The sequence below is a fragment of the Triturus cristatus genome, chromosome 2_2 (assembly GCF_964204655.1).
Source record: "Triturus cristatus chromosome 2_2, aTriCri1.1, whole genome shotgun sequence".
NCBI classification, from domain to species: Eukaryota; Metazoa; Chordata; class Amphibia; order Caudata; family Salamandridae; genus Triturus; species Triturus cristatus.
In genome coordinates this window covers 752,995,531-753,017,672 of record NC_140582.1, presented here as the reverse complement: position 1 = coordinate 753,017,672, position 22,142 = coordinate 752,995,531, and the positions used below count along the sequence as shown (strand labels likewise).

General features: G+C 46.4%; 1 protein-coding gene and 1 long non-coding RNA gene across 5 annotated transcripts in view; one reads left to right on the top strand and one right to left on the bottom strand.

Moving 5' to 3' along the window:
- Positions 1-11,857, top strand: part of LOC146862737 (uncharacterized) — a 33,527-nt gene extending 21,670 nt beyond the window's left edge. The window contains exon 3 of the long non-coding RNA XR_014978172.1: positions 11,741-11,857. This is a non-coding gene — a long non-coding RNA (uncharacterized LOC146862737). The remainder of the gene's footprint in view (positions 1-11,740) is intronic.
- The window catches only part of MTUS1 (microtubule associated scaffold protein 1), a 1,021,263-nt gene that overhangs the window by 727,983 nt on the left and 271,138 nt on the right, over positions 1-22,142 (bottom strand). The gene's annotated exons all lie outside the window — the stretch shown is intronic.

Here is a 22,142-nt window from a genome sequence, read left to right as displayed (position 1 = left end):
AACCATAGGTTTCACACATGTCATAGTTAGCTGGACATTTTACTGATAAAAAACCAATGAAATTCCCCCGTTATAGTTAGTGCAGGCAACTATAACTCACGCGACCGCAATCCTCTGCTGATGACATATGTGTCTTTATGAAAAAAAAATATTTGTAATATATGTATAGCTAAAATTTAATGGAAGAAGACATGGGCAAATAAGTGTCTAAATACAGTATTAGCATCAGCAGAGGATTGCGGTCGCGTGAGTTATAGTTTCCTGCACTAACTATAACGGGGGAATTTCATTGGTTTTTTATCAGTAAAATGTCCAGCTAACTATAACATGTGTGAAACCTATGGTTTTTTCACTGAATATATATATATATATAAATATAAAAAAGATATGATGCTCTGTCACCCTTGGCAGTAATAACTTATCCTGCCTCCTGAAACTAAAGCGGGCACAAGGGACAGGGTTGGGCAGTTCACTGCCCCTGCTAGCCTGAACAGTGTCTGATAGATCCCTGACCCCAGCCTCAAAAGAATAGGGGGGAGGTTTGTTGCTGGGGCAGAGGGCCTTGGTGTTGTCTTTAGGTTGAACTCCTTCTGAAGCCTCAAAAAGGGGCAAAACTGCTGGGAGTACTGTTGCATGGGCACAGAAAGGGCTGGAGAGTGTGCTGCAGCCCTGCTTTCTTTGAAGCGCTCTCGTGCAGAGTCTACCTCATCTTCAAAGCCACGGTGCAGTCAAATGGCATATCCAATAAAGACGCTTGGATGTCACCCAAAAAAAGAACAGTGGCTCTAATCCACTAAATTCGCCGAAACAATATGCTGGTACAGTGTCCTCGCTAACCAGTCAGTAGTGTCCAGCCCAGAACGAATGACTGATTTTACAGTAACATGGCCATCCTTGAAGATCTGCACTAAATTGGAACACATTTCTTAAGGGAGTGTCGGTACAATCACTGACTATATCTCAATGCATGTGCATATCTTCCTAAGAGGTAAATAGAACTGCTAGAGCAAAGGGCAAGACTGGCAGAAGAAAAGACTAGTTTTACGAATGCTTTCTTACATTTGGGTTCAGGGAATAAGGTCCTGTTGACCCTACTTGTAGAGGTCTGTACAACCAGGCTTTTTAGAGTAGGAGGTTAGATAAGGAAGAGAAGGGCTCCAGCAGCAGGTTTGCAGCGTTTAGTTACTTGCGTAGTTTTCGGTAGACAAGAGCAAGGTTTGGCCAAGGTAACCATTAATGTGTCAATGGCAGCTTAGTTAAAAGGGAGAAGCAGCTTCATAGATGCCTGTTAGGCAGCAAAAATACCATCAGCACTTTGATCTTTACCTCAATGGATGGTAGCTGCAGGTCCAAAACTTCGGCTGCACACCCGATGACCACAGCAAAAGAAGCGAATTGCTCAGTTAAGGGGCCAAGAGGGCAACTCAACCTAGAGTCAAGGGAAGTGTTCAAATTGGCCTCCTGCAAATCTAGGTATAGATTAACATCATTATAATGTTGGGCATCATCCTGTTCAACTCCATTGTCATCTCCGATTATTCTATCCTTGGGCAGAGTATGATCCAAACAAGTTGTGCAGGGTGGCGAATGATTTCCCGGAAGGGGAGGGGTTATGTACGAGTCCGAATGAGGCTGACCAGTTTACGGCAGATGATGCAATTTCGTTCAAGGTAGAGTCTGATTAGATTCTGAAAAGAAAAAATAATTTGGTCCTCGTCTGGTGTTTAGGCCAGTGCAGACACGGCAGAAACGATGATGGGTCTTGGCGCTGGGATCAAAGTAGGGTTGGGAGCCTGCAGAGTGGTAAAGAGGCACACATGGCATCGAAGGTGGATCCACCGGTAGTAAATTCGAATGGAGGGCTTCTCCAATCCATGGGGTGTAAAGGTGCGCCAGAGGGAACCTGGAAAGGTGCCATAAATGTACTGCTTGGCTTCTTGGTAATCCTCTGTATGCTGCAGCGTCTCCAACATACCTGGAAACTTGGGGTACATTAGAACTGGTTGCTCTATTTAAGAGCAAGAGGCACCTTGAGTGCTTCGACTTTTTGCTTTTCTTTGTCTTACCCTAGGACTTCGAATGGGAGTAGGATCTGTCATGGAATGGCCTAGAAAGAGGGAAAGGGTCGATAACTGACTGGGATTGAGACTCGCGGCCCTTCAATCTATAGTCTTCCGACAGTCCCAGCAAGGCTTAAACCAAGTGGTTTTAGGTGGGGACATGTTTCCATGCACATTGTAGAAAAAATTGTTATTAAAAAAATCTCATTAAAAGTGCAGGAAAAGTTTGAGAGTGAACTCAGATCCACAACAAGAGGGCAGAAAGAAAAGAACGGATGTCAGCGTGTAGGGATGTAGCTTATACGCTGCTCTTATGTCCATTCTGGGGTGCAACGAAGCAGACAGAGCCGCTTGAAACAACCTGCTGAAGCCCGGGGCAATGCTGAGAAAAATCTCCGGATCCAGTCTGGCACCTGGCGGTTATCAGAAAGTGAGAACGCTGCAGGTGGAAGTATGCATCACAACTATTCATATATCCGGAAGAATAAGGGCTATCAAGGTATTACAACATGACCTTCCACCCACTGGGGCATAAGTGCTTTAAATTAGCAGAAGGCCCACCATATAAGTGTTAGCTCACCTATCACGAGATTATCTTCAATGGAGCTTCCAAACACCTAATGCACCAACATCATCACGTGTTAAAATGTTAACACGTCAAGGAGTAAAAAAAAAAACAAAAAAACCCTAAAAGGCGGTGCAAGGAACTTCATTACCTGCGGTGTTCTGAAGACCGAAAGTGACCGGCGGTGTTCTTGCCAATGCTAATTCCACCTGTAGTACCCAGACTGAGCTCTCAAATGCCGAAAGGGTCCAATTACATTCCAAAGCGGTCAGTGCTCCTGTGTGCACAAGGGTCGCCATCTGCCTTGCTAAGATCGGATTCCATTCAGTCGCTCTTCAACTGAAGGCACGGATCAATTATTACAGACCCCGTTCACGTGAACTGCTCGGATGACAACAGAGCCCTGCTGGCGGGGGTCCAGGCCTGGCTCTCCGGCCTCTAACAGCCGACTGCTCTCTGTGGAAAGGCACCCAAGCTTCACAAAGCGCTCACTTCTACTTCCGGTTAGATCAAAGGCTGAACTAACATCACAGAAAGCCCGCAAGGCAGCGCAGCAGGCTCGAGCTACCAACTCCGTTCCAATTCATGCTAGTCTTGGTGAACGAAATAGTGCTAAAACCAGCAACGTTTTAAAACCTTTGAACAAACAATAATGTTAGGATAGATCGTTGGCTTGGCCCCGCCGCTCTGGGCATATATACTTGTGAGATAGTCATAAGACGACGCCGCTGACGTCAAACTGCCTGGAGAGTGTCTGAACGAAAAACAAACTCAGCAGAAGTCATGGCCTTCCCGGTCAGTTACAGCAAAGTACTGCAATTTGCCTACTGTGCATGTTGTTTTAAAAACAGAAGCAATCAGCAGGGGTGGGAATGGCACTGGGGAATACTGGCAGTGGGGGGAGCAGATAATCGGAATAGTAGGGACAGGTCTTTTTCCTGCTACCTACAAGCAAGGGGAGACGAGCCCACCGGCCTCTCCAGCTAAAGAAAGTTCTGCCAATCCCTTTTACCCGAGTCCTTTGCTCTATCGGTCCGTCTGTGTAGGACAGACGGCACATGCATGCGAGGGAGTCACATGCAAAAACAAACATGAGACAGTGAAGACACTAGAACGAATGTACGATCTCCTGGGCACCAGTGACAGGATCTCTCCATCCTCGGTCTTCTGATCCAAATTAAAGTTGCTGATTGGAGGTAGTCCCTAGGGCATTCCTGGATTTTTTTTTTCGGAGGATGAGGTTCCTGTGGCAAGGAGGAGGGGGACAGATGTCCCAGTGAAATGCAAGCTCTGTCGCTAACCCTTCCTGCTCCTTCTTCAGAGATGAGCACACATGGCCTTGAATAGTCAGGTGAGGAAGCTATAACAACTGTGGCACTCGTCCAGCGAGCCCAATGTCAGGGGGCACACAACTCCCCCTTCCTCCTGGCAAAACTACAGAGTGATGTGATGTAGCCAGGGCTTTAAGTGGGCCGGGTCTCACCGGTGCTGAGCACCGGCAGTTTTTTTAAAAAGGGGGCTCGAAACGGGTCTCTATCGGGCTCGGTTTTGTGCCCTGGCATTGGCGGTCTGTTTTTAGGTATTGACTAGCCAGCGCACATGCGCTGCACTGCGAGGCTTCTAGTAAGGACTTTTTGTTCCTCACACGCTATTGGCCTCTGCTTGCGTCTTTCTAGGAAAGACAGCACGCAATTGGCTAAAGGCAGGTGCATGTCCCACCTTCTCTCTCTCCTCTTGCCTAGGGAGCTCGAGAGCAAGCAGCAGCGTGGCCGGGTTCCAGATGCATTCCTCACATTCTCTCTCCATGCCTTTTCTGCTTACGGAAGCTACCTTGCAGCTAGTAAATCATTACAACGAGCGATTACCTGGCCTTTGAGGATTGGCCAAATACTTTAGCTTGTTGTCAGGGATACCTAAACAAACGCCTTTTTCAGTGTTCAAAATATTGTATGAATTATAGTGAATACACAAAAAAGTAACATACAAAAAACAGGAACTAAAAGTTCATATAATATTCATTAAGAGTAAACGAGTCATATCAATAATTACTTATGTAGCATCGGAATATATTTGTCTCAATACAACTAACAAAAAAAAAAAGTTCTCTCTTCTACTTTGCACTCATTCATTGCGTAAAACTAATGTAGCATATAGGCTTTCAGAGACACTGGCCTGTCAGGAACTCTCTCAATATCCCAAGGTAACCCCTCGTGTGATTCACGCTGGTAGTATCCCAGAGTTCAACGTGCGATGATGTTATCAGATGCCGCTAAAGGGGAATCCAGTTCAGGTCACTGTGCTCAATGGAAAGATTTTTGCTGCACTCTGCAAAGTGACATTTTGGGACTGAATTGCCCCGAGAGTGAGCATCAGGCGTGCAACGTCCATTGGGCTCAAAGAGCTTCAGCTCCCCACCCTGCCCCCCTCCCTTGTGTGTGGCAGCCCAGGCTGAGACAGCTTCCCGGGCACACACTCAGCCGCACCAGAGTACTTCACAGGTCTTTAAAAGACCATTTGCTTGTTAATAAGGCTTTGTTGTTTTTCCACTCCTTAGAGCCCCTGCATCTCCACTCTGCCTGGTGCTGCAAGAATTAGCCCCCCCTTGCCTCCTCCCCTCGAATTTTTTTCTTCACCCTCCCCCCAAAAAAGTTTGGCCTCTAGTTGCGCCTCTGGTGAGCATTTATGTATCCATGCAACGGGCAACTTCATGCCCCCTTGCTAGGGACACCTTAACCCTTGCTAGTGACACCTTAAGTACCTGCCTAAAATTGCCTGAAAGAAGACTGGCCCTGATTGGGCTAATTGTTTTGGGCTGCGTGTGCGTACCAGAACTGGAAACCAATCAGTAGGGTGACCAGATTCTCTAAACAAGCCTTTGCAATGCAAGAGGTCTCACAGTTATGCGAGTTTGAGCTGTTGGCATTGTAAATGGCTATGCCTTTTATTTTGGTTTTGGTTTATAAAACAAATAAAAGATTGTCATTAACAATGGCAATAGCTTAAACTCGCATAAATGCGAGTCCTATTGCATTGCAAATGCTTTTTTTTTTTTTTTTTTTTGGAGTGCCATGACAGCAACCAATAGTCCTGACTTGTAGGTATGATGTTACTTGTATCATATATCTGGATGAAATGACAAACAGCAAAATACAAGTCGGGCGGCACACTATGCTAACCACAGATTTTTAGCTTACAGGTTTTTAAGCCACGCCCTTAATTACATTGTCCACGCCCCTTTGAGAGACCCTCCAGTTTCTTCATTCCACTTAAAGCCCTCGATGTAGCTGAGTATCTAGGTGTGAGGTGAAACCAATGAGGGCAGACAAACAAGCTTAGAGGAATACATATTTATAGAATGCAAACCCAGAATAATATAACATGGCACCCCCTGTCTGTGGCTTCTCACAGGCCGATACCAAGCAGAGGGCTGGGGAGCATTTCTGCCTTCCGCGGATGGTCCGTCAATGGAGCCAGCTCTCTTCTCAGGTCAGGAACACAATCTGCAGTCCTGCTGCAATCTGGGAAAGAGTACGGAATATCACTCTATTGTGGTGTCGCTCAGGCTCTGCACCAAAAATATTTAACAGTTCACCCTTGGTGATATGAAAGGACCTATCCTTCACTTCCATCAAGATCTGACTGAAAAACCAACTTCCCTTCAAGCGTCTCAACATGTCTTGAAACTGCAGCTTCAATCTTTTCATTAATATTGCACACGTCACACCCTGCAGACATATGAATTATTACATCAATATCAAACAGTGGCAACGGTGCAGGCTTCAATATTCTAAGTATAAGGGTGTATTTATATGTATATGCCAATTTGACAAATCTATGAATGCGTAGAACGCTGAATGCATAGAACGCTATGAACGCAATGTCAAACTAGAAGATCTCCCAAAGCTGTGATTGTACTTTTTCTATAAGTCAAATCTCTTTGTGTATATGTTCAGATGGGACAGTAACAACTGTCTGAAGGAATGTAGCTTGTTCATTTTTTTCAATATGTATAGTACTCTCCCATACCTTGAGATAAGATCCATTTGATCAAAAAACAACTAAAATAAAATGAACTTGGGGGTACCCACACAGCAAAGTTGAGTCTAGCGGAGCACGCAGTGCACTACCTAAAGACAGAAAATGCTCTGGAGCAACTATCAAGCAAGTTTCAAGCACTGAGCAAGGTGCGAAGGAGCAGTGCTGCCTGGAGCTGTGGTGAGTGGTCTTGTCCCTCACCCCCGATTGCACACCCAAAGACATGTCCCACAGTAGATCTGAGGCCTACCTCCGTGAATACTGTGCTAAGAGACTCCTCTAGCTTGAGGCCAGGTGGAGGTGTACGGTTTCCTATGAGCCGTGACATGGGGAGAAATTTGAACCACAGCATTGTCAATGAAACTCCCAGCGACTCAGAACATGTCACATAGAGACAGTCAATGAAAGTTCGTGGACCACATCTAAGACTCAGAAATACTGGTCCACAGGAACAGAGTAGCAGCTCTAGTCCCTAGACTCTTGTAAGAATATCACAGAGGACACCGCATCAAGTCTCCTTATGAGGCTCTCCAATTGGTTGGTTGGGGAGTTTTGGCCTTGTCCAGGTGGCCGCCTAAGGGAGTAACCAACACCTGCATCTTCTACAGCACCAAAGAACTGCAGCTGGCATTCCTCAATCACCTAATGCTACTTTCACCTTCACTCCCCAGTATGGGATGTTTCCAAGTGAAGATGGAGATCTGGGCTGCATCGGATCGCTGGACGTATCTGAGACCGCAGTCACCGTCTACACATGTAATGCAATAAAAGTTGAAACCAAGAGCTAAAAAGAGACCTTGATTAAAAGATGCTCATTGTTAGGAGAAGCAATGGGGCGACGAAGCTCAAGGTGGGATAACTCGGGAATGGACGACGCCAGTCAGCGTTTTAGTGCCACGAGGAGCTCCAACGCTGTGTGCCGACATCAACCAAAGGAACGCGAACCCCAGCGGCTGTAGAAAGGTACAGGGATTCTGACCTCGAGCAAGACGTCTGTACACCCTCCTGCACACTTGCCCCGGTTCCAAAGTTGGCCGCACTAGTTGCTCAGCTAAAACTTGTCTTGTGATAGCAAGAAATGGAGCACAGTAAGTGGTACCTGTGTCATAACAATCATAAACGGTAAAATATGTATCCGCACAGACTGTTCCGGAGCAGTCAACAATAAGAACCAGGTCATCTAGTTAAAGTAATTTTGCACCTCAAATATTTGAATGAATACTTTCACATTACGAGATCTAAATTTAGTGCTCAAATGTAATTGGTTTTCGATAAATGTCACCTTTTTCTCAAGCTGACTCAGTACAGTAACCAGTGTTGTTCATTCCCCCGAGTCTGAATAGGTCTTTCATGCGCATTTGAAAGCCACAGAAAAAAGACCCGTAAAATGGATTCTGTGTCAGGACCGGAGGCGAGGATTATCTTTATCTTTCTCCACTTTATTGAATAGCAGACATTTTTTATTCACTAAACAAACTACACTTCCCATGCAACACTAGGAATAATAAACACAAATGTTTTCCAACAGTCCCACAATGCAGTAAGTGTTCAATGAGAGGCTAGTATCCCAAACGTAGTCCTATGCGTCTGTCATCAACTACTCTTTCTAAGCTGCTCACAGCCCAGATAAGTGTTTTTCATCTTCTCTCTGCATTATATGTGCTGTTTTTATTATTATTGCTTGTATAACTGTGCGCATTTTTTTTACCGTAGAGGGAACGCTCCTACATGAGCATATTGCCGGTGAGTGTCAAATCTTCTTCCCTAGCGCAAGCAGGGGATCGCCTGGCATCCTTTTTACACAATTGGCTATCCATTGCAAGTGATGCACGGGTCTTGAAAACAATTCAGGGGTTTCACAGAGTTTTGAGGTTCCCCTATCAGGGTACACGACCCATGCCTCTGCAGTTTATGCACCACAAAGCGACTTTGGTGGATGCACAGATTTGCTCACTGCTCAACGACACCTCACCCACAGGGCTTCTTAAGCAATTTTTTTCTGGTCAACAGGTTAGACGGGGGTAAAAGACTGGTTATCAACATTCACAAACTCAATAAGTGGCTAGTCTATCGCCACTTCAAAATGGAGGGAATCCTTTCCTGTGCGATGTGTTACACCCCGTGGATTGGCTGCTCTGTTTGGACTTGATGGATGCCTATCCATCCATCTCCATATTTCCACTGCACAGCCGGTTCCTCCAAATTGTATGGCAGCAACAAGTGTTTCAGTTCACAATCCTTCCTTTCGGCCTCTCCTTGGCCCAGTGGTGCTTCAAGACGGTCCTCACTAGTCGGGGAGCACCTCAACCCAAGAGACACACCTAATTGTATACCTAGATGACATGCTTCTTCTGGGGCAGGATCCCCACCAACTGTCGACCCAGCAACAATTAACTGTCTTCATTCTGGAAAGCCTATGCTTTGTTATAAACAAGAAGTTTCTCCTGATTGCAGCTCTGGAGGTAGTGTTCTCGGACTTCGTTACAGATTCCACAGCAGCTACATTGAGTCTTCCCTCAAGGAAGGTGAAAAAAATCAAGCACAAATTGCTGTGCATATTAATCAAACAGAGTATCCTTCAGACAGACTGCACACCTGGTGGGCCTGCTATCCTCCCCCATCCTGATCTTTTCAGGTCCCTTACACTACCACGCCCTTCAGGGCCTCAGGAGACACCTGCAGAGGGGCCTCTTGTACTCCTAGTTGGTAGTCCTTTTGGAGAAGGCATGTGAGGAGATACGTTGGTGGCTTTCACACAAGGAAGCGTGGAACGGCAGGGCAATTTTTAGTTTCGCTCTGGATCTTATCATAGAGTCCGACGCCAGCAGATCAGGCTGGGGCACGCGGTGTGGAGATTCTTCCACAGGAAAGCCGTGGTCACCTTGAGAACAGGAATTACACATCAATTGCCTGGAACTCCTGGCAGGATCCTTCGTGGTCCTGTGTTGGATGCGAGACAGAATCAAATCATGTATCCTGTTAGATTTCTAACTGGGGCATTCATAAGAAAGTCCCGGAACCCAGGAAAAAGATAAATATCAAAAATAGAAAATTCTTTAAAAATACATACACCTCCATTAATAATACAATTGATTCAAACATGATTCGTTTCCATAGCTAGTAATAAGGCATCCCTATATTTCATTCATACCTCTTCATTCTTCCTGTTGGAAGAATTAATTTTTAATTTTCAGTTGCCTAAGTATCTTTTGTTCAATGATTCTTCAGTCCCTGGCTTAGGAACTCCTACGAGGATCAGGGGAACCCCTATATATAGATACAGTTGTACTCTTAAAGATGGATAACGTCTCTGCCGTCAGATACATAAATCACCTAGGGAGCACTCGTTCCAAAGTCCTGTCGGATTAAGCAACCAGCTTTTGGCATTTCTGCCTAGACCATCAGATATCGGTCATGGCCGAGCATCCTTCCAGGACAGGAGAACATGGTGGCCGACAGGCAATCACAGCAGTTCTGGGACTCCAGTCTTTGGAAACTCCATCCAGAGATTTTTGCCAATCTCCAAGGTTGCTGGGGTCCTTTTTCTGTGGATCTTTTTACCTCCAGGTTGGATCACCAACTACCCAGGTTTTTCAGTTAGAGGCAGGGTCCTCTGGCGACCGACACAGATGCCTTTCTACAGAACTGGCAGCTATGCCTTTCCCAGTTTGCAATTATCACCAGATGTTCTGTTGAGATCAAACACCAATGGGCAGGGTGGTACTGATCACCCTGTCTGGAAAGCTCAAGTTTGGTTTCCAGTTTGTCTGGAAATTTCTTTGGATTTTGCAATCCTGTCCCCTCGTTTCAGATTATCCTCCTCAATCCAGAACTGAATCCACATCAGATGTTCCTAGCAGGATCACTTCGTCTCATGGCATGGAGGACTACAGGGGACGGTGGTCAATCCCAGGCCTTTCGACACAGGCTAAGGACCTCCTATCTAAGACATGGTCAGAGGGCACCATCAAGTGATATAGATCAGCTTAGAACAGATAGTATAATTGGTGCATGCGATTGGACTGCAATCCTGTGGGCGCCAAGATGATATAAATTTTGAATTTCTTGGCTGACCTGGCAAGGAAAGGTACAGCATACCGGTCAATTAACACCATCTGCTCAGCCATATAAACGGGTAACGTTCTGGTAGAAGGGTCGCCGGTGGGGGAATACCCATTTGTGTGTAGGCTTTTTTGGGGGATCGTACTCTCCTTGCCTCTGGAACCACAGTACTTGGCTCTTTGGGATGTTAATAGTTTTTTCAACATTTTTCTCTCCTGGCAACCTAATTGGTTTCTCTCAAGGAAGGAGTTATCCGCAAAGCTAACAATGTTGCTCTGCATGTGTCATGCAGGAGGGTTTCAGACATTCGAGCCCTCAACATTACAGGAAGATGCTTATATCCCTCTGGAGTCTCTTTTACATTGGCCAGAAGTAAAAAGTCTAACACCAGGGTTATTGAATACCTGGCTTTCCCAGATTCCTCTAAATTGTGCATAGTGTATTGTCTCAAGGCCAATGAGCTGATGTCTGAGGAATTCTGGCCCCCGGACAACCAACGTCTAATCACTCTCAGGAAACCATATAAGACAGTTTCCTCCCCTACCATTGCCCGTTGGGAGATGCAGGAAGCAGGGATAGACCTTAAGATCTTCGGAGCACACTCACTCTGTCCGTGGGGCGATGGCATTCAAAGCTTTTTCTCTAGGGGCTCGGTTGGAAGACTAGATAAATGCGGCAGATTGGTCCTCTAGTGGTAAGCTTTGAACTAGCATGATCCTAGCCTCCGATCCCAACATAGAATGAAAAGTTGCCTAGCTATCATAACGGCAAATTTCCCTTCCATTAAGGACTCTGAGGCGACGATTATCTCACCCACAGATCATACAGCCTGAAAGACCTCCCCATATCTAGTAAGTAAGGATTTTGATTCTCTGACAAAGTATACAGTGTTTCTGATCCAGGAATTAGTTCTAATGCATACCATGTGTATTGTTACATCTGTAGATACTAATTGATAGATTGATAGATTTAGATCTATTAAAGGTTTAGGCGACTGATTTAGTCTTTTCGTTCTCAGGAATGGAGAACGGGAAATTGGATTCTTAGAAACCGAACTGTGGCGTGACTCGTTCGACAAAAGAGGAGTGGCTGACAGGCAAACGACAATGTTGGGCATACCGGCATCTGATTGGACACCTACTGCATTGCGGGACTGTAGAACATCATTTGTCTTTACTATTCCCAGTGTTCCATGAGAAATGTAGTTTGTTTAGTGAATATAAAATGGCTGCTATTCAATAAAGTGGAGAATGAAAGCACAATCCTCGCCTCAGAGTCCTTAATAGAATTGAAAAATTCCATTAAGATAGCTAGGAAATTTTCATTACAATCAGCATGCACAGAGACACGGAGACAAGGCTTCACTCCAGGCATGTATAGACAATGAGTGTTTTTTGTGAAGGAGCCACAGGTCACAAAGTAACGGTGCTCAAGGTAAGCCCTGGGTGGATGAATCCCTGACATGTGAGAAAAGTGAGAGGAATGGGAGGTGTCTGGTGGGAAGCAGTCCTGAAAGTCATCATACATCATAGGTTGGAAGCAGCTTTGTGGGTCTCCAAGTTGCTGGGTCTAACGTAATCATTACATTAGGTCATAGGGTGGAGTCAGTGGTTAAGGCTGGTCTCAACAAGGCTGAGGTTTAGCGGCTGACAGCATTAGAGGCTTCAAATTGCTAAATTAAAAGGTCACTCTTCTAAGATACTGAATTCTTATAACAAAGTTGCATGCTTCGCATCTGTCCTTGCAAATTCTGACCACTTGCTTCAAGATGCCGGTTTACCCACAACTCGCACTCTAGCAGGATCTTCCCACATTTAGCAGTAGAGAAGCCACACTGTCAATTCACCTAAGAAGTGCCCAAGTCTTGCAGACTACTTTGTCACTATAAGTCCAGCAAGAAATTACTTGGATGCAGCCCTGAAAGCCAGGTCTGGGTTTCTGCCTTCGTCATCAGTTTCCAAGGTAGAACCTAATTTCTAGGGCCCTGGCAGGGATATTTTAGAGGCTGCAAACCATCTCACTGTTAAGAAGCCATGTTTCAATCATGATCTCTTCAGTCAGTGCATTACAATTTTATACAATAATACATTTTTAATGCTGTTCTAGCTGGATACTATTTTTAATATTTATTAAAATACCAACTCAATGGTGGAGTTACATTTTTATAATTATTATGGGATAGTAATTTATTAGAAGTTCCCTTTACACTGCCTGAAGCTTCTGCAGGCTTATTTGCATTTGCTCTTTAGCAGCAGCTCAGTGAATGTTTAGCCCTGGTGAGGTGTATAAATTACTCCAAGAGCAGAGACAAAGGCCTGGGAAGGTATTTTTCATCCGCTGGCAGGAATATCAGCTGGGTTGTACTCATGAACTTACTTTACTGCAAAGAGGCCTCCCTGTCACTTCCAAATGTTAGATGACACCTGAACAGGCCCCTTCCTTTGTCCTCCCAGTCAGACGGACATCAACCCCAATTGGAGGGGCTGCTCATTAGAATGACCACAACTCTGGGTGGCCACACAGGTTCTGCACAAAGGGAGAATGGTTTCTCTATCTTGGATTTAATAATTGAGCAGCATGTGGGATTGCCTTCAGTAGGAAAAAAAAAACAAAAGAACTGCTGCAAACGTGGGTAGAGTTACCCTGGGGACATTTACCAAATCTGTTAAGGAAGGGTGTCACCCCCACCCACGAGCTAGTGACAGGTAATAATGTAGGATCCCGAGACAACATCTTCAGAACACGTTCTGGACCCGTGCAAGCACAGAAGAGGGCTGGACCTGCTGCCTGTGACCGGAGAGAAGCCCTGAAGGACTGGACCTGGTCCCTCTAGCACCCCGGTCAAAGAAGTGGACTCAAAGGGTCAGTTGGCTGGCCTACTGTTTGGCTACAGGAATACAAAAAGCTACAAGAGGCATTTGCCTGCAACTCTCCACTGACCAGTTCCAACTGGGCTTGACCTGGACCCCACTGATGTCCCATCACGGAGTCTTGATCCTCCAAGCACTATTCCAGAGATCCTGGGACCCTTGGTTGTGTCTAATTGGACTCCTAACATCTCTGGAAATGTGTGACTTAGTAAATGTTTGTACTTAAAGACCTTCAGATGTCAGGGAAACCCTGCCAAACCGATCCACCCAAGGGGTGACCTCGCCGAGCTGAAGAAACAGATTACTCCCACTCAGAGATCTTTCACAGCAGCGATCCATTTCAGTGAGACAGCTGAGAGAAGGTACCCAACCTTGACTCCTAGACTGATCCAGCCTTGTCCTCTGCAGGATTCCGAACTTCGAATAAGAGACTAAGTCCAAAGATAAAAATATTGACCAAGCGATGGTATAACAAGTATCTGGCTGGCAAGAGGAAGTCCCTGGGCCCAAAATTAGAATTTCTCCCATTCTGCTGTACCTTGTCCAATGCCTATCTGACTTCGTGAGGACTTCAGACTGGGTCGAACGTGGTAGTGTATCTGACCAGGTCTCTATCGCAGTCAGTCTCAAATTGCACCCAAGTCCCAATCTACTGCCAGGGTTGACTACCACTGGTGATCTGAAGTGCTACTTTTACTTAAAACGTTAAGAATTCCTATCTTCGGTTCCCCTTTTGAATTTGTCACTATGATGTCACTTTGCTCATTACATTTGACCCTATTTTAAGAAATTGGTGGGGGATTTTTATTGTGTTTTGGTTGTAACTTTTTGACTGTGTTGGTTTTTCTAAATGCTTTACACATTTTCTCCACATTAAGCCTGTATGCTCTATGCCATACTGTAGGAAGGTGGATATCTGACTATGGTTACCCCCAAATTTTTGCCTAGTGTCTAGCTGGTTTTTCGACTTAGCTGGCCTGAGATCCTGCCATTCAGGATCTCAGCCTGGCTGTTCTCTCTTTAAAATGGACTCCATGTACCCTAGGTACATACCCAATTGGTTGGATCACCCTGTCAGCCCCTGTACCAGTGTACACTAGGTACCCAGGGCATTGGTGTACCCAAGGCCTGCCAGGGGCTGAAGCATGTATTATGCCACCCCAGGCTTGGCCTAACAATTTGACACAACTGGCTGATCACTCAGCTGGGGTAAGTTGGTGTAATCACCTCTTACTTAGGTGTAGTATACCTATACCTAACCTTAAATGGGACACCTGGTAACCTATAAGTCACTCTTATGGCAGGCCTTAACAATCCTGAAGGCAGAGTGCTTGGTTCCATGTGAGATGGTGCTCTGGCATGAGCTGAGCCTGTCTGCAGTGGTCGGAACAACTTCCTTCTACTGTTTCCAGATATCGTCATACCATATACTCTTAAGTGCATTATGAACCTCGCGGTTAAATGCTATCTTTGGTTTGGCTTTATCAAAACATGTCGAGTAAGGTGTCATACGAATTGGAATATAACCCCTCGCCAATTCTGGCGACGGGGTTAGCATTCCACCCTTCTAGAGGGACACGACATGTACAGTACCTGAAACCCGGGTAAAATCAGACATAGCCTCAGCTCCACAAAATGGATGCTGCCACCACAGACACAAGTCTGCCCTCCTGCTGCTGGGAGTCCTTCCAGCTTGGGAGGTGTGGACAAAGGGTTTCCTGCCAGGGGAGGTGCATGCACCACCCCAGACAGGATTTTGTGTATTGGTCAGGTAGGGCTTGAAAGAAACCAGACATGCCTGTGGCTCACAAGGAGCCTCGGTGCATATGCCAGTTCAAACCGGTCCTGGGGCACACCAGTCCCGGGCCTGGGGCGAGCTGGACAAAGGATTGGGGGTGTAACCACCCCCCTTCCTGGTCCCACCCTTAGGGAGGGACCTAGCAGGTAGTCCGGCCCCTAGAATCCGCTTAAAGGTAGGAGCTGTGTCCTAAGACTTCAGACATCCTGGAATCAACTTGAAACTAAGAAGAAGACGTGAACTTCGACATTCTGCTGCACAGAAGACTGAAGGAAATCTCCCCTGTGGTCAGGGAGTGACCACCTTGCTAACGCAAGCACCATCCAGCGAATCAACGTCTGCTTTGCCGCCGCCTCCCGCCGGAGCCCGAGCCCAGAGACTGACAAGACCTGGACCTCCAGACCTCTCACCGCCCGATCCACAGTCCCTGAAAAGAGGAGACCCGTGGAGGCACCGAGACACGTGGAGCCAGCCATCTTGAAACGACCACGACAAGCTGACAAGTGCAACAACCGAGACTCCCTCCAAGTTGTGCTTTGGGATCTGAGAAGCCCAACCCTCGAGCAGCATCTGCACCAAAGGTGAGCCCTCCAGCATCTCCACGATCTGCGTGGGGCCCTTCTGCATTTTGCCACTCGACGCGCCTAACCGGTTGCTGGCCCGCTGGCTAGTAGCCATCTTGGCGACGAACTTTACGAAATACACCGCTGGTCTGGTTGCTCCAGACTGGCCCTTGCTCCCCTCCAAAGGAGCAGTCCTTCTGACCTTGCTGGTCAGAACCATCAGCTTATTTCCTTTCCTACAACAATTGCTTTTGCCAAGGCTTGTTTGCTTCGATCAAGTCGCCGACACCGCCGACAGCGAGAGCCTGCGTGGGACAGCTCGTGAACCGACTCCTGGACGTCGTCTACCTCCAAGGACCACGTGGCTGCAGAGACAAGCTACACCTTTCTTCCTGTTTGCACCCGACATTGCCTGGTACCCACCTGGTGCCACGCTGGTCACTGGCTAGTGACTGAACACTGTCCCCTCTGCTTACAGGTCTTCAACATCTCCAATCCACTCTTGGATCCACCGCATCTCTCCCGGACCGACCGCCTGCAGCATCTTTGTCTTCAGGCTCCACGGAACAGATAGACGAAACCTGACGCACTTCGAGGCCTATGCACCCGCTTCCTGTGGGTGAGGTAAAGCTGGCACACCTGTGCCCAAGTGTAGTATTACATCTCTAGTGCCTGTGTTCCAAATCTTGAGTTCCTAGTCCATCCGGAAGATCCTCTTTGCAGTAACTTTGTACTTTTTACGCACCCATTGAAACCTATGGGAGCACGAGTGTGACTATTTGCTCTGCACACGCCACCCGTGGACCTCCTGGTCACTAACTGAAGTTAGCTCCTTGTAGGCCCAGTGATTCTAGAGGCCCTAGGCCTTTTCCCTTTTCTGTTCGTGGTACTTATACCACTATTTTAGTATATGGTTTGAGCGGCCACCAGGGCCTATCCATATAAAGTGCAACTTCTGTGTATTCTACTGTAATCTTGTTTGACGATTTGTGCTCCTGTGCTCATAAAGAGACTAGGGGTTACTTTGAGAAATAAATACATATATATTTTGAATATATATCTGTGTGGTGTCCTTTCATTGGCATAAAAGGGGGTTGCATTTGGTAAAACAGCTGGCTTAACACGCTTCACGAGTTTAGCCTCAAAGACTGCTTAGCCTACGCTACCACTAGGGCAGCTAGTCCGAAAAGGTTGACTTACAACCACACCATAAGGGTTGCTTGGCATGGTACAAGGTGATCACTTTAACTAGTGAGCATCATATACCAGGCCAACTTCTCACACATACCTACTACAGGTTAAGTCCAGATTTAAATTACTGAAACTTTTTCCTGACAGTGACTATTATTATGTGGGCTTCAATCTAACGTAACTAATAATCAGTTTTCTCAAAACAGCTTGACCCTTGTGCTAGACTCTGCCCCTCGCCCGTGGGAACCTGTGTTCCATTATTCAGTCACCTGACAGTGTGGAAGGTTGGAGCGGTGCAGAGGGTCGAGATATAGCCACAAAAGAAGGCATCACCAATGTGGCAAGCTTCCGGTTACATGAGTTGAACTGAGCCATGCCCCATCAGCCTCTTTTTCCAGCCCCATTCTACTCCTGCCTGTACTTGAATGTGGACGTGTGCAGAGAAACAGGCACAGACCCATGGCTATTGAAGATTTAGTGTTCAAAAACAGAAAATGTATACTTAACAGTCCTGGGCACCTCACTGTCCAATGTTAAACCCCATAAGGCAGCATAAGGGTAGTGGGGTGCATAACGCATCCTAGGTGATACTTGTATACTAAGTACCAAGTGACATTGTTCACTGTTGGCAGCTTAATCTACTCCACCACAATCGTGTTTGAAGGGAGTGCAACCACAGGCCTGGGAGTCTACAGATTATAGAATAGCACTGACCAGGAAATCAGGCATTTTCACTTGCCTCATTTGCCTGACTAGTAACCACTGACACCCTATATAGCTGCCCATTAAGAAACACAATGTGCAAAACACCTAATAGTGACCATAAAGAAATCAAATTATGTAAGAATCCTGTCATAAACAACAGTGGTGGCAATGGGGCTATGTCTCTACATATTGATTTGCTCATGGGTCTACCCCTTACTCCTTCATTCTTCATTCTTTTCAAAGAGTGACTCTCTCAAAGAATCCCCTGGGATTCTTTGAGAGCGTTCCGTCCTCCTGTATCTCAGGATACCCTCCCAGAGACGGAGGTCTCCTGGGTATTAAATCCATTTGTACCAAATAAGCAAAGTAACAAGGAATGTCCCCCTGCTGTGGAGGGACGAAAGTGGTTGGAAGAAAACTTAATTTCCCCTGGATTATACTCTGCCAGACCTGGAAGAAGTGTTCCCTCAATTCTCTCCAAATATATTATCAAGTGCTAACTGGACCAGGAATAACTAAATGGCCATAACCTTTTGATGGATTATAGCTTAGAGGGGTTTCTCAATCTCCTTGGTAAATACATCCAACGCTCAGAAGGCTCTCTAGCAAATATTCAAATCCATTTTTACATTGCTGGAGAAACCAACATCCAACTCAAACCATATTCTGGGAGTGCCCCCTCATATTCTAAATTCTTATAGGCCCTTCTGCCACAGACACATACTTAAGTGACAAAAACAACTATAAGGTCAAAACTATCTGTCAGATAATGTCCAGAGTCCTCTTCCCCAGTGATTACTTAGGATAACTGTAGTAACCCCAGCTCAATTGTATTTAAAAAAATCCAACTCAATCAAAATCCATTCTGGAAAATCTTGGAACTTTGTTTATTAAGGAAAACATTTTCAGATGTCAAATCCACTAGTACTGTACAAGATCGAACGCCGTCCTGTTGCCCAATCTATCACAGAAAGAATGCAAAGTACAGGGAAGCAAAACATGAAAAAAGGCTAATCAGAGTATAAAATTATTTTTAAAAACGGAGAATATCAAATAAAAGCCAAAGTCCGATTTCAATCATCCTACACAGAGAAAATGAGGCAGAAAATATCCCCTTATGTTAGCATACCTCGCTTTCAAATAGCAATCATCTCACCCTCAGTAGCAGCTCGCTCAGGGCATGCTGCGGGGTGGTGGGGTGGGGGAGGGGCAGGGTGGGGGGGTAACAAACACGGATACGACGAATCGGAGTAAAGTCATTTTTACGTTCCTCCGTTCCATCCTATGTCCGTGTTTGCTACCCCCCACCTGCCCCTCCCCCGCCTCACCGCCCCGCAGCACACCCTATGCAAGCCGCTACTGCTCACACTATATACAAGTGATATTCAAATTGGCTCACAAGAAGTGATAATCGACCTATAACCCTTGGCTAACATACTTTAACCTAAAAACTTTGCCATTCTCAAGGCAGTGTCCCACTGAAATACCAGGAAACACCTCCTTGAGTTCTAAAGACTACTTATGCAAGTAAAGAGTCCACGCTCCAACTCAACCTCCTCTTGTGCAAGAGAGAGTACCAAATAATATATTCATAGAGGAAATCACAGATTTTGGGGGAAACAGAAATCTGTCTGTGTATAGCTTGACAATCTTAAATCTCCTTGTCCATCCAAAATCAAAGAACGTGAGTTCTGCCGATGCCAGGCTAGTATTGCTACAGGAAAACAAGTCTTACAATAGCTCCGCTGTGGCATTTGCTTCAAATTTTTATCCAAAAATTACCCGACAGCATAAGGACTTCTTCCACTGTAGAGGACGTGACAAATCCGGCCATTAAACCTCATCTAAGAAACCCAATAATGAACTGACATACATTTCCCTATTGTGGGAGCTCCCACTGCCCAATCATGTACTCTCTCAAAACATTACCTCTGAGGCAAGTTCATTCATACACTTCAGTTCTAGTTGAAGTGCATGAAATTAAATAAAATTATCCTCCACTACTAACTCAAAGTCTGAGGCTCTGTACAGGAATGGAGCTCACCCTTTAGCATAGTCATGGCTCTTTTTTCATTCTTGTGAAGTGTAACTCTACTGATGACGTTGCAACTTCATTTTAGCAATAACAGCCAAGTCCTTCCTGGAATCTGATGGGGGGTTATTCATAGATAAACAAAACATGGCATCACTGTTGAATTCTAAGAAAGGTTTTACCAGTGTAATGAATAACTTTCAGATTGATAACTACTAAGCAATTGGTACCCTTGCCAAAAAACCAAATGGAGTTCGATCAAGAGGAAGTTTTGTTTGCCATGTCTCAGTACAATATACCAGGAACTGTACTGCTCTCAAACGCAACAAAACCATTGTTCAATGTTTTAAGTTCAATCCAAAAGGGTATCCTTTGGTACTGATCTCTTCTTGGTTATTTAATCTATAAGTACTTCCAGGGCTGGTTTATAATACTCTACTATCATCAGTTGTTGATTTTATATTTAAAACCAGTGAGAAACAACAGGTATTTCAGATTCTAATTGTTAGTAATATCACAGCTACATTATCAAATATGTCCTTGAAATTCAGTACTGGATAATTGAAGGGGGCCTGAAGCACCCGTTTGGCTTGGTTTCCACAATAAAGTAAACACTATGGGGCATATTCACAATGACTGAACTCCAATTTATCACCACCTTAACGCAACAAAAGTGGAAATAGATTCAACACCCCATTCACAAGCCGGTGCAAACTGCAATCATCGCCAGTATTCCCGCGATAACTGCCCCAAAATTTACCTCCACGGCCGACACCACCAACTAACCCTAATGAGATGCAGAGTAGGCGTTCCCATACAAAAATACATGAAAAAAACCACACCATCACTTTCACAACAAACTGCCAGATCTGCGATGCGAACCAAAAACAGGCGATAAGCCGCGGTAGCAGCAGGGAATTAACACCTGCCTTTTGCTGGTGTAAAGCAGGACGACTACCTGCAGCATAAAAGGGAGCCCAGCCAAGAGCCACACCGGAAGACCCACAGTCATGCAACTCACGACACTGCCAATGGGCACGCAGCACAACTACATTCAACATGACACACAACATGCAAATTGACCAGACACCACAACACGACTCCATTGGGAATCCGGCCTTGTCATGCCCACAACCCAGCCACAGACACATAACAGCAGGATGTGAGGAGAGGCATGGAGCAGGCATGTGCGAGAGCGGAAAGTGACTGAGGAATGTGAACCTACCCAATGCCAGGTGTGGCGTGGTGTTGCCGGACAGACCATAGAGTGCAAACCACGGAAACGGCCATGTGGAGAACAACTGCTGGTGCATGGAGTGTATTGGCCAGTGGACGCTACCATTTCCCCACAGGCTGTGGGGTAGAACGCGGAAATGTTGCATGTTACGTCCCCCCTGCATGTGCGTGCACAGTGGCTTGGACCTGCGTACGCCAGGCCTGCATAGGGGTGTGAAAAAAAAGCCTGTCGCGCTGGTAGTGGTTCTCATTCGGAATGGACAACGAGCCTGCCAGGGCAGCGCCTCTCATCCCGCCACGAGTCCTGTGCCGAGCACGGTGGGGCCTGCGTCACTGTGCGCCTTCTGAACCCCGGGACGCTGGACCCCAGACCGTCATGCCTGCCCCAGCGCACCAACGAGGCTCCACTCACCTGCCTACACCAGCGTGTCAGAGGGCCCACCACGTGCCAGTGCAAGCTCCAAGCACCAGTTCCATGACCTCTGCAGACCATCGCTGCCCCCCCCCCCCCCAACGCTGGCCCACATTACTCCTTCCTCATTCACATACTACACCGGCGTACTCTTCGGCCCAGTAGGTCCCACATGTGAAACTGTGTCCTGAGTCCTGAATGGCAGTGACCCCAAAGTCTGGGCAGCGGCCACAGTACCAGACCCCACCCCGATCAGGGAGGCATAGCTCCATAAGGGCGTCTTGCGACACGTAGTGCCACTAACCCTGTTCAACGCAAGCCGGCGACATGTGGATGAGGGACCAGGACTACCCTGCGAACCAGCAGGTCCCACATCCAGCACCTAGTCGTGAATCATGAATGGCAGAGTCCACACCAGTGAACGCACGGAGAGGAGTAAGAGGAAGATGCGGCTCAGTCCGGACGAAAGCCGGGTCACAGTCACGGAACTGACCGAACACCATCAACAACTGACATGGTGCCATCAACCTTGTTCACTGCAAGTCCACGTCCTGTGGTGCCACTGAACCTGAACTACGCAGGCTGGTGGAACCATCCAACCTATGCCGGCGAC